Genomic DNA, 12,010 nt, shown 5'->3' on the forward strand with positions numbered 1-12,010 from the left:
CCTTAGATCTAATAGTAGCTTCTTTAGCATGGTTGTTTTTCAGGATAGTAACAAAGAAGCACAAAGCAATGTCTCTTTGACTGTACCTGCTTTGAGTTGGTGCCCAGCCTATGCTAGCTGCCTCATCTTTGAGTTGTGAGATGTTAGTTTATCTCTAAGAAGTGATTCCATGTAGTGGACAGTAGATGGGGCTAAAACCTCACCTAATGCTTCTATGGCACACTGATTTGGGTTTTGCCCAAAATAAACTCTGATTTAGGCTGTTTCTTACTGAGCCACTTTCTTGATCCTCATATACAGACCACAGTCCAGAGCATTTGCTTTTTTTGCACACAGTCTTCAATGTTTCTGTAAAAAATTAGGAAGGAGAAAGAGACGCAAGGCATTTCAATGTGTTGACTGTTGACTGCATGACAGACTTTGTTCTACATAAACTACAAGATTAAAAATTTAAAAAAGACTGTGTGCCTATAGAAAAAAACAACCATAAAGGAAATACAATTTTTATGAAGCACTAGTCCAATAGCCCGCTTCTCAATGTTTCTCAGAAGATAAAATGGAGACCAGAACAACTGTTCTGTCCAGACTGGCTGTAAACCGAGGCAAAATCAATCTGACACTTCAAAATCAATCCCACAAAATAACATGGAAGAAACCAAATCTTTAAAATTCAATGTAAGTATCTAAATAAATGGAAAGTCCAAGTGTTTTGACAAACACAACAGGTTTTATATTGATGAAATGAAGTTGGTTAGTTTTTCTAAGCTGCTTCTTTATGGTAGGCTAATCTAATTGTTCTCTGAGGGAAGAAGTTAGGAGCTACAACTGTGATAGTTATAAAAAAATAAATAACTTGACTAGCCCCTAATGTTGTAATCTAGTAATTTATATGTTTGAATTGAAGTTTTGGTAGCTTTAGATGTTGAGTTCAAAATAATATTTAAAATATGGACAGTGAGGTATAGTCTAACCAATAAAAATATTAGTAAGCAAAACTAGGGAGTGACTGAATGCACCTTCCACATATAAATAGTGTCTAAGACTTACGGACAAAGCCCTCATTCACCGAGAACATTCACTCCAGAAATATGGAAGCTGTATCCAATGAGCTGAGATTAAAGTCTTAAACATATTACTGCTCACTTACCTCTGTATATGGCAACTGGCAGGACTGCATATTCATATAAGAAATCTTAGATTTATCTTTGTACAATACTAAATTTTACAAGTTTATCTGCAGTCCACTTATCTTTTCTATTATGGCTCCTTCCAGGAAAACTGATACTCTCCTTCGGTAGTCTCAGGAATATTTTCAACATAATCATTTAAGAAAAAAGAATTGCTTTGAGCATTAAAAATGCATACATTGTTCTGTACTGTTTATGAAATGGTGTTTGAAGTATTTGATTCTTGGTTGAAGGTAAAAGATAGCCACACAGGTTTGAAGGGAGTTGTTATCTTCTGAAGTCTTTTTGTAAATCACTCTTCTGAAAGATAACTTCTCCTTTGGAGAATTTATCTAAACTTTCAAGAAATTGTTCAGAAACTTTTGCATAAGGAGCTAGACTGGTTGTTTTATAATCTCTGATTCTATGCTTGATATCAGATTCAGCTTACTTCTCTTTTTCCTCTTCACTAGTGGAAATAGTATCCAACTCATGGCAGATGGAGCTTATGGTGGAAACTGTAAATTGATCTACTTTCTGTAAATCAATAAGCACACTGCAATATGTATTAGGATGAACACTTAAAAGGGCTCTTTAGTCAATGATTGATTCCTTTGCTAACAATGATATCCCACTGTGGCAAACAGTACTGGGGCGTCTCTCACTCCAGCCGGAGTCCACATCTGTCATTTTCAATGTTATTCTGGCATCTACCGGCTACCTTCTTCAAATGCTCCCAAGCCTCAAGTGAACTGAGACTTTGGAAGCTCTGTTGAAGTTCATCATGAATTGTTTCAGAAACAAGGGCTAAAATCTTATTCTAGCTTTCTTGTTTTCAAGAATATTTGATCAACCAAGCCATATCAAGTCAATGTATTTTTAAAAGTTATGTTTATTGGCACCTCACTCCAGTTCTCTTGCCTGGAAAATCCCATGGGCAGAGGAGTCTGGTGGGCTGCAGTCCATGGGGTCGCGAAGAGTAGGACACAACGGAGCGACTTCACTTTCACTTTTCACTTTCATGCATTGGAGAAGGAAATGGCAACCCACTCTAGTGTTCTTGCCTGGAGAAGCCAGGGACGGAGGAGGCTGGTGGTCTGCGGTCTATGGGGTCGCACAGAGTCGGACACGACTGAAGTGACTTAGCATAGCATAGATTTTCTGATAAAACAGTGCTTTCTTTAGTTAAGTGAACTTTGCAACCTTTGCGCTTGTGCTAAGCTTGCTTCAGTCCTGTGTCTTTACCACCTCATGGATTGCAGCCCAAGAGGTTCCTCTGTCCAGGGGATTCTCCAGGCAAGAATACCGGAGTGGGCTGCCATGCCTTCCTCTAGGGGATCTTCCCAAGCCAGGGATCGAACCCAGCTCTCCTGCATTGCAAGCCGATTCTTTACTGCTGACTCACCGGGGAAGCCCTGACCACCTTTAACTAGCCGCAATAATTCAACTATCCCAAAAAGTATTTCAGAGGACAATTTTCTGCTTAATCCCAGACCCAGCAATGAAAACGTCTCCTTCCAGAATACATCCAGAAACGATCTTAAATCTTTCAGTGCTCTGTCTATGGTGCATATCGCCAACGTCATGGGAGCCCAGCACTTAGAACGCTTGTCTACATCATCCTTTCCAGATCTCTCTGGTTGATGAAGGAGTGATAGCGAACGTAAATATCCTCTTCAATGAGAATGAAAATCCATGGTGTCAAAAGTAACTCAGTAATTCTTTATCACTCCGCCATATGTGACAGCGATAGTACCTTGCATTTGGAAAGAGCCTCTGGTAATACAGCTTAAGCAGCTGCGGCAGCTAAGGCACGTTCAGTTCTTCCACAGAACGCTGAACTAGTCCCAGACCCCGTCGCACAGAGAACTGGCAGGAACCTCACAAGGCCGACTTCGCCCACTGCGCAGGCGCGTCGCAGCCTCGGCGACTGTCTGAAGCAGTTACTGAGAATTGTTATTTCCCGCTTGGGAGATGGCCTGGCGACTGGAGGCTCTGCGGCATCTCTGCTCATCCACTAGACAGTGGGTTCCACGCTCAGTTGGAAGGAAGGAGGCCATGCCTGTTGCAGAAAGAAGTTATTCTGAGAGAAGGTGAGCCCTTGAGCATGTTGAAGATCAGCCCCGTGAAGAGAAATGTAGGGCCATGCGTGTAGGAAGGGGCAGGAGCTTACAGGTCCTCCCAACTCTGTTTCTTCTTCCTAAATCTCTATTCGGTTCACCATCCCGGAAGCTCCCAGAGTGATTTATCATACACTTGCTTTCTTACTGTGATAACTTGTGTATGCCTAAGGATGGGGAGGTTGAAACAGAGGGGAAAGGATCAAATTTATTTGCCCCTCAACCGAGGTGGAACTTTTGTCAGGAGTCTGAGCTGCGCAGAGTATGAATTAACGTGAGATGGGGTTCACAATTTACTTATTAGTCTCCGAAACCTCATGGCCGAAATGGCTTAGAAATTGATGAAAATAAGACATGGTTTCTCTCTGAGTAAACTTCAGTCGATTCTTTCAGACCTAGTAATCTAAATTTCAAAACAGTGAGGAAAAGAAACCAGCCAATTGGTACTTGACTCTACTTCATTTCCTGTCTGAAACAATGCAAAAATTTAGCATTACTCCCATTTTAGGGAGAGGGTTTGACTTAAGAATATTTTTCCCTATCCTGAGACCATAAATATATGCTCCTATATTTTCTTGAAGAATAAGGTCTTTCTTCATTAGCCTGAACTGCTTTTTTTTTTTTCTTTGTCTATTGAAAAAAAAAAAAAAGAACTTACTGGGGGAGAAGGCATGAAAGGGCTTGCGTACCATTGAAGATAGGATATATTAAAGTATTCATATTTCAGGAAGATAGTGATGTGAAATTAAAAAGAAATGAAAGGAATAGCAGCAAACAGAAAAAAAGTTGGAGGATGAGTGAATGACATCTCCATGACTTATTTATTTTAAACTAGAACTTTCTACCTTTTAACTCAGTTCATGCATTTTGTCCACCATCATCCCATCACCCTTGCTCCACCTCTGGCAACCACCAATCTTTTTCTCTGTATCAGTAAGCTTGTTTTTGTTGCTGTGGTTTTGTTTTTATTTTTTTTCCCAATGTCATTCTTCTCTTTTCTTAGAATAATGCATATTTGTAGGCGTCGCACAGAGTCAGACACGACTGAAGCGACTTAGCATGCTTGCCTACATTGGAGAAGGAAATGGCAACCCACTCCAGTATTCTTGACTGGAGAATCCTAGCGACAGAGGAGCCTGGTGGGCTGCTGTCTGCGGGGTCGCACAGAGTCGGACATGACTAAAGTGACTTAGCAGCAGCAGCAGCAGTAGATGAATAGCTTTATTGTCCTGTCCTGTGGAATTTAAGAAGTCCAGTAGCCTTTTGTTATTTTATATGGTCTTTATCTTCAGTTCAAACTGGCTGTGTTTCTGCTTATATACTCTCATAATGTCTTTATCCTCGAGTAGGAAATGGAAATCCACTCCAGTTTTTTTGCCTGGAAAATCCTATGGACAGAGGAGCCCAGCAGTCTACAATCCATAGGCAAAAGAGTCGGAGACCACTGAAGCGACTTAGCATGCGGGCATGCAATGTCTCTGTCAAGTGATAGTCCAGCCATATCCTTGGTGTTGTCTTCTGAATACACTTGCTCAGTTTTTGAAATATGAACAGGCTGAGAATTTTCCAAATCTTATAAAATCTGGTTTTTCTTTGTATACCAGTTCTTTCTTCAATTTATCTCTTTTCTTCACTGTTATTATAAGGAGGCAGGTGGAAACAAGTCTTTCTAAGCAACACTTTGCTTAGAAATGTCCTCAGCTAAATATCCAATATTTATCTAGTCATCATTTGCAAATTATAATTTCCGCAAAACACTAAAATACGAATGCAATTCATGCAAGTTCTTTGCCACTTTGTAACAAGTATTACCTTTCCTCTGATTTCTAATAACCTGTTACTCATTTCCATCTGAGACCTCAAAATGGCCTGCCTTTAGTATCCATATTTCTGCCAGTATTCTACTTATGATTATTTATGTATTTTTCTAAGAAGATGGAAAATTTCTGTCCATCTCTGTTTCCTTTTCCCCTGAGTTCCTCAGAATCACTCTGAATGTGATCTCAATTTTTCTAGCATGTACCATAGAACTCCTCAGGTCTTTACCCATTACCCAGATCCAAAGCCACTTCCACAATTTTAGATATTTGTTGTAGTAATACCTCCCTTCTTGGTATCAAAATTTATATTAGCTCAGCCTACCATAGACTTAAACAGTAGGAATTTATTTCTCACAGTTCTGTAGGCTGGGAAGTCTGAGATTAAAGCGCTGGCCCATTTGGTTTTCCCTTGAGTCTGGCTTGTAGATGGCTGCCTTCTTGCTGGGGTCTCATATACAGAGTGAGAGGAAGCGAGCTCCGTGGTATTGATCTCAGGTGGCCTCGGCCTGCAGTGGCTTGAAGCAGGATTTTGGTTCCTGGCCAGAGATTGAAGTCAGGCTGCGGCAGTGAGAGTGCTGAATCCTAGCCACTAGACCAGTGGCCAGTGACAAAACCCCTGGCCCACTGGCTTTGTAGAAATGAATTCCCACAAAGAGACAGAGAGTAGTGAAACAAGTAAAGTGTCTTTGGGGGGAAAAAAAAGAGTATGTGTGAATAGACACATGGTGGTTGTGCTCTTGTATCAGGCATTTCTCCTGGGTTTCCTTTGGCCAGTCATCTTGCTTTGCCTGGTTCTGAGTCCACATTTGGCTACAGGTGCATCTCTTAGCCAAGAAGGATTCCAGCAAAGAGACCTAAGAGTAGGTTGACATCACTTCCTTTTTGACCTTCAAGGAGCCTTTCTGCACATGTATAGTCAGGAAGGTCTCCTTGACCTCAAGGATGAGAAGTATATGGTCTCTGTCCCTTATCTAGGTAGGGCTCAGCCTCTCCTATTAGCCTCCTGCTATTATCTTCATCTTGGAGTATCTGTTCATAGGTGACACACTGCAGCTCCTCAGCCTGGGACTGTCTATCTCCTGCCTCAGTATATCCTCCTATGTGTGTGTGTGTGTGTGTGTGTGTGTGTGTGTGTGTGTGTGTGTGTGTGTGTGCATGCGTGGAAGCATGCACGTGCACGCTCAGTTGCTCAGTCGTGTCTGACTCTTTGCAACCCCATGGCCTGTAGCCCACCAGGCTCCTCTGTCCATGGGATTTCCCAGGCAAGAATACTGGAGCGGGTTGCCATTCCTTCTCCAGAGGAAGCACCACATGGGAAGCCCATCTCTTTATATAAGAACACTAATTCCATCATGAAGCCCTCCACCTCGTATATGATATATAGGATATTTATGTATATAAATGTATGATATATAATGTATAAATTTGTATGTAATATGTGTTATATTAAGTTTATTAAACAACTTTGAATAAATAATAGGTATATCACATCCATAATGGAATGACATAACATACTAAATGTGTTAAATATTATTTTCTCTGAATTATTTTACAAATCCAGTGCAATCTCAAGAAATAATTATGCTGAATCTGTAGTATAATTGAACAGATTCATTAAAAAATTTGTGTTGGAGAAAAAAAAAAACACTTAGAGATTGCTACATTCACTTTAAGAAGATAAATGAGAAGACTGACCAGATATTAAGGCATCCGCAAAGCTAGTTATGAAGCCAATATTATCTTTATACCCAAAGAGACAAATAGAAGCTCTTTTATTTTGGAATTTGGTTTGCAGGCCTGTCTAGGATGGCATTTGCCTCCTCTCATCCCCTCTCTATACAGTTTCCCTTGCTTCTAGTTTTGTGTTTCTCATTTGGTCCTAAAGTCCTATTATATAGACAGATCTTATGTTATCGATTAAAGTTAGCACTTTAACCTTCTGGGGATATTGGGAAAACTCAGGTTAAGTAATGATCTAGCAAGTGGTTGGGTACCTTTCTCAGTGGGAAGATTTTTCTATTTCTTCCCCATGTCTTTAGGTATGTCTCTTTATATGTCATTTATTTGCGAAGAGTTACAGTTTCTTTTTTGACCCCCTTTGTAGGCCTCAATTCAAATAGTGAGTCTGTATTTAGTGTCTACGTCTGTGAGGAATTTTTAATTTCTGCTTCTCCCTATCTACTCTGCCTGCTGCTGGAGGCAAAGCCTAGGAGATTTGAAGTTTCAACTCTACTTCCTGCTTTACACATCTGATTCCATTTTTGGTTCCATAGATGTTTATTTTATTTTTGAAGATTGCTATGCTTAAAAAAACTTTTTCCTTTCCATGTTTTCTCTGTAATTGAAATTTGTTTAATATGCAGAGACTGTCTCAAAGAGTAAACTGTCTTTTAGTCTCTTTTATCATTAAAAACAAAGCAAAAAATAACTGTAAGAAAAGAGATGCTTTTAAAGTCATATAAAAGAAATTATTTTATCAAAGTCTTAAAATATATAACTGTATTCTAGTTTTCATTCTAAAATCTTCCAGAAGAGTGATGTTTTAAAAATTATTTTCCTAAAATGGTGCAAATTATATTTAATCTACAAGTTGCTAATCATTTAAAGATTTAAATGACATAATCACTAGTCTTTAGAAAAATTGTCCCTTTTTTCTTGTTGATGACATACTAAAAAAACTAATTGCAAATAATATTGTTTAATAAACTTATTTTAGTTGAACTTATTCTCATATATTTATTTTATAAATATGAAACTTAAGGTACTGAGTACACTTTATCTGAGTCTCAATTTAGGCCAGTGTCTTAATCGAGGGTACAGTTTCACACTGCTGTGCTGTGCTGTGCTTAGTCGCTCAGTCATGTCCTACTCTTTGAGATCTCGTGGACTGTAGCCTGAAGTTTCCTCTGTCCAAAAGGGAATTCTCCAGGCAAGAATACTGCAGTGGGTTTCCCTTGTTAAAAAATAAAATTTTGAAAGTGGATTAAAAATAATGAAGTACTTATAATTTTGCATGAATATTTTGGTGACGGAGAGATAAACCTATTTTAATATCAGTAAGAAACATCTACTGAAAAGTGCCTTTTCAATAATGCTGTAAAATTATTCATTTCTATGAATCATATTTTTCAGATTTTTTTTAATCATAAAGACAATTCTCCATTTATTTGTGTCTGATATGGTTATAAAATACTAAGTACATATATTTTTGACAAGTAAGTTGCCAACTTTACTTAATAAAAGGTAGTAATTTTGAAATTAAAGATATGAAAATATATCATCTTACTCCCTATGAGGCAAAATCAAAATAGATTCCTGTATTAAATTATGGCATCTGAGTGATTTTAGTTCACTTACAGTCGAGCAATTAATTAGTTTTGACTTCATGTGTCCTTTAATCCCAACTTTATTCCCTTTATTAATTTAGCAAGTTTAGAATTGCAAGTATTTTAAACCATCTTCAGTAGCCTTTAGCTTAGTGTTTTAATTTACCATTACTCTGGAAGAACAGCTCTGTCAAAAACTGGATGCATACAAATTTGACCAACTTACATAAATAAAATATGAAAAGAATATGGGTTCTGGAATTGGAGAGACCTGAATTTGTTCTCTGGCTTCACCACTTAGTGCCTTTATGACCTTAGGAAAGTTATTTAAGTCTAAGTTTCATCATCTGTAAAATGCTGGAAATAGCACATAATTCAGAAGTTTGTTGAAGGATAAAATGAGATGATGTAAAACTATTGACCCCACACATACCCCGTAACAGACACTTTGTCAGTGATGCTTCTTTCAGATATGAGAGTCCTAAATTATCTATTTAATTCCTTGGAACCAAAGTATCTAAGCAAACTACTGTCTTTAAAAAACACATGTTATGTGTAGTTTTATATATAGTTTTAAAAAGTAATAGCCATTTCAGTGCTTACTATAAGATCATTATAGTCCTAGTTGTTGGCAGTGCACACTAGAGCTTGAATGTGACTCTGGTAAGAAAGAACATTTATAATGATCCTATTTTACCTAATTCCAAATGGAATTTAGTCAGAGAAATAAGAACCAAGAATGATAAAATAATCAGACACTAAGAAAACTGTTACCCTTACTTTTTGCTCTGTCTCTCTTTCTGGGTTCATATTTTCTCTCATTGCTACTTCTTTTTGAAATCAGCTTCTTTAATATTTCTTCTTGCACATCAGATTTCTTTAAGTTCTTCTGGTAGCTCAGAGACAGCCGTGTAAGACTCTCTCAGTGCAGACTGCATTTTCTTGTCTCTCTGGTTAATGGCTCCGCATTTCCAGTTGACACATTTGGTTGACTGTCTTCCTAGTTCAGTTGGCTGTGGCAAGTGACAAGGTCGTGGAGTAGGCTACTTATTCAAAAGAAGCTGAGAAGGCACAGGATATAAGGGTGTGGTTTATACAGACTGGAATAGCTTAGTTTCTAGTCACTGGTAAATATTCTTAAGAAAAAAATATCTTCCTGAGAGAAACGGAGCTTAAAAAAAATAGCATAGTTTGATTGAAATAAGATCACTGTGTCATAGCTGAAAGTTAAAGTGAAATACGCTCAGTCGTGTCCAACTCTTTGTGACCCCATGGACTATACAGTCCATGGAATACTCCAGGCCAGAATACTGGAGTGGGTAGCCTTTCCCTTCTCCAGGGGATCTTCCCAACCCAGGGATTGAACCCAGGTCTCCCACATTGCAGGAAGATTCTTTACCAGCTGAGCCACAAGGGAAACCCAAGAATATTGGAGTGGGTAGCCTATACCTGGGAGAAGGAAATGGCAACCCACTCTAGTATTCTTGCCTGGAGAATCCCATGGAAAGAGGAGCCTGGTGGGCTGCTGTCCATGGGGTCACACAGAGTTGGACACGACTGAAGTGACTTAACATGCATGCATGCATTGGAGAAGGAAATGGCAACCCACTCCAGTGTTCTTGCCTGGAGAATCCCAGGGACAGAGGAGCCTGGTGGGCTGCTGTCCATGGGGTCGCACAGAGGTGGACACGACTGTGTGACTTAGCAGCAGCAGTAGCAGCCTGTCACTTCTTCAGCGGATTTTCCCAACCTGGGAATCGAACCAGGGTCTCCTACATTTCAGGCAGATTTTTTTACCAACTGGCTATCAGGGAAGCCCATTGACTTATCTAAATTTTCCCATATGAAAATGTCTTATTTCAATGCTGTGATAGAAAGAGAAATATTTATGAGAGTTGAGAAACTTTTACATGAAACCAAGAATTCCTTGGCAAAGACTTTTGGCATCTTAATGTTATGGTTGTACAAAAGCTTCTTAGGCACTTTTATGAACCACAGTTATTTGTAAACTCATTTACTTCAGTTACCTTGCTAATGTGACCAAGGACACAACATTTGGTTTCATTCTACTCCATTGATACAAATTGTCCCCCAGACCCCAGCCAAATAGAGTCTATTGATCTGAAAGATGAATAGGTGAGACTCTGTATGTGTGTATATTTACATATATATGTTTACACAGGAATTCTGAGAAAGGATTTATAGTAGTTCATTCAATATTGCATCAAAAATTATAACTTTTCTAGAAAAGTATTTTCAAATAGGATGCCCTATTAAAAATGGATAAAAGGTACCGCTCTACATTACACACAGACACAAATCAATAGTATTATCTGGAATTTAGACTTAGGAAAAAAGAGTCGAGATATTTAAGGACAAAGAGTAGGTTAGATAAAAGTAGAAACATAATTCGAATTCTTAGCACCATTTCTGAACACTAATTCTATAGTGAGCACAGTGGAATTTAAAACATGGTAATGGACTCAGAGGGTAATTTATTTAAATTAAAAAAACATTTCTCAGTATGCTATGGAAAATTAATAATATTTGGTTCACATGGCTGAAAATCATATGTTTTCTTTAACAAAAGTATCTTTAGTAAAGTTCTTATCAGCTAGTACTGAATGCCTCCCATATATAAAATTTTATTTTCTGAGGATAAAGAATTAGTGAAAGTTATGATGCCATCCTTTAGAGATTTTAAATGAGGATATTAGATGAAGAAGACATGAATACACATAATTTTAATTCACTGTTACTTTCAGAGTGATGGAAATGCATATACAGTGGAACAATGATATGAAGAAAGGTATGTTGAAAACATCAGTGTATAAACCACAGAGTGATTCATTTATCTTATAGGTTCCAGATGTATGAAGACTGGAGGTTTACCACAAATCCTAATATAACCTGGACGAGGTGCAAAGAATGAACCACAGATTTCTTTTCTAAGGAGAGTCAAAACTTCAAGCCACATGCTTGAGGTGTTGAATATTAAATCAGCAATCAGTCAATGGATAAAGGAATCATTTTTTTTCTTTCTGTCTTATATAGTAGATTCTTCCTAAGCATCTGAAATGAAGCTTGGTAGACAAGTAACTACATCATACCTTGCACATGCAACATGCTCCTACTCGAGACTCCTTTTTTATGACGGAACTCAATGTTTCCGGCTTTCTCGTTTCTTATTTTTCGTTCCATAGCCCCAGTTTATTCTTGTCTGTGATATTCTGTGATCTCCTTCTTATGGCCTTCTGTTCTAGAAGGCTGTCCTTCTTTTGCCCACTTAGTCTTGGCAGTCAGGATATTCCTTTTGTTTTGTCCTAATGACCTCAGTTCTGCTTAAATTTTTTCCTGGTAGATTCGTGTTTGTCTATATTATTACGTAGATTGTGGCATATAATTTTTCATGCCTTGATTACCTGGCCCAGATTCTCCTCTTTTCTTCTTGTATCTTGCTATAGAAACTTTGGGATTATGTTAGGGATAGGTAATAATTCTCTTGTATTGCTCAAAAATCTGATTTGTATTTGATTATTTCATCTAAGTTTGCAGAGTTTGAGCAAAGACTTTACTTT

The 12,010-nt window shown here is 38.2% G+C and overlaps 1 pseudogene; it reads right to left on the minus strand.

Moving 5' to 3' along the window:
• Positions 1,455-11,633, minus strand: LOC102190647 (annotated as a pseudogene).

Source organism: Capra hircus, chromosome 2 (assembly GCF_001704415.2).
Source record: "Capra hircus breed San Clemente chromosome 2, ASM170441v1, whole genome shotgun sequence".
Classification (NCBI taxonomy): domain Eukaryota; kingdom Metazoa; phylum Chordata; class Mammalia; order Artiodactyla; family Bovidae; genus Capra; species Capra hircus.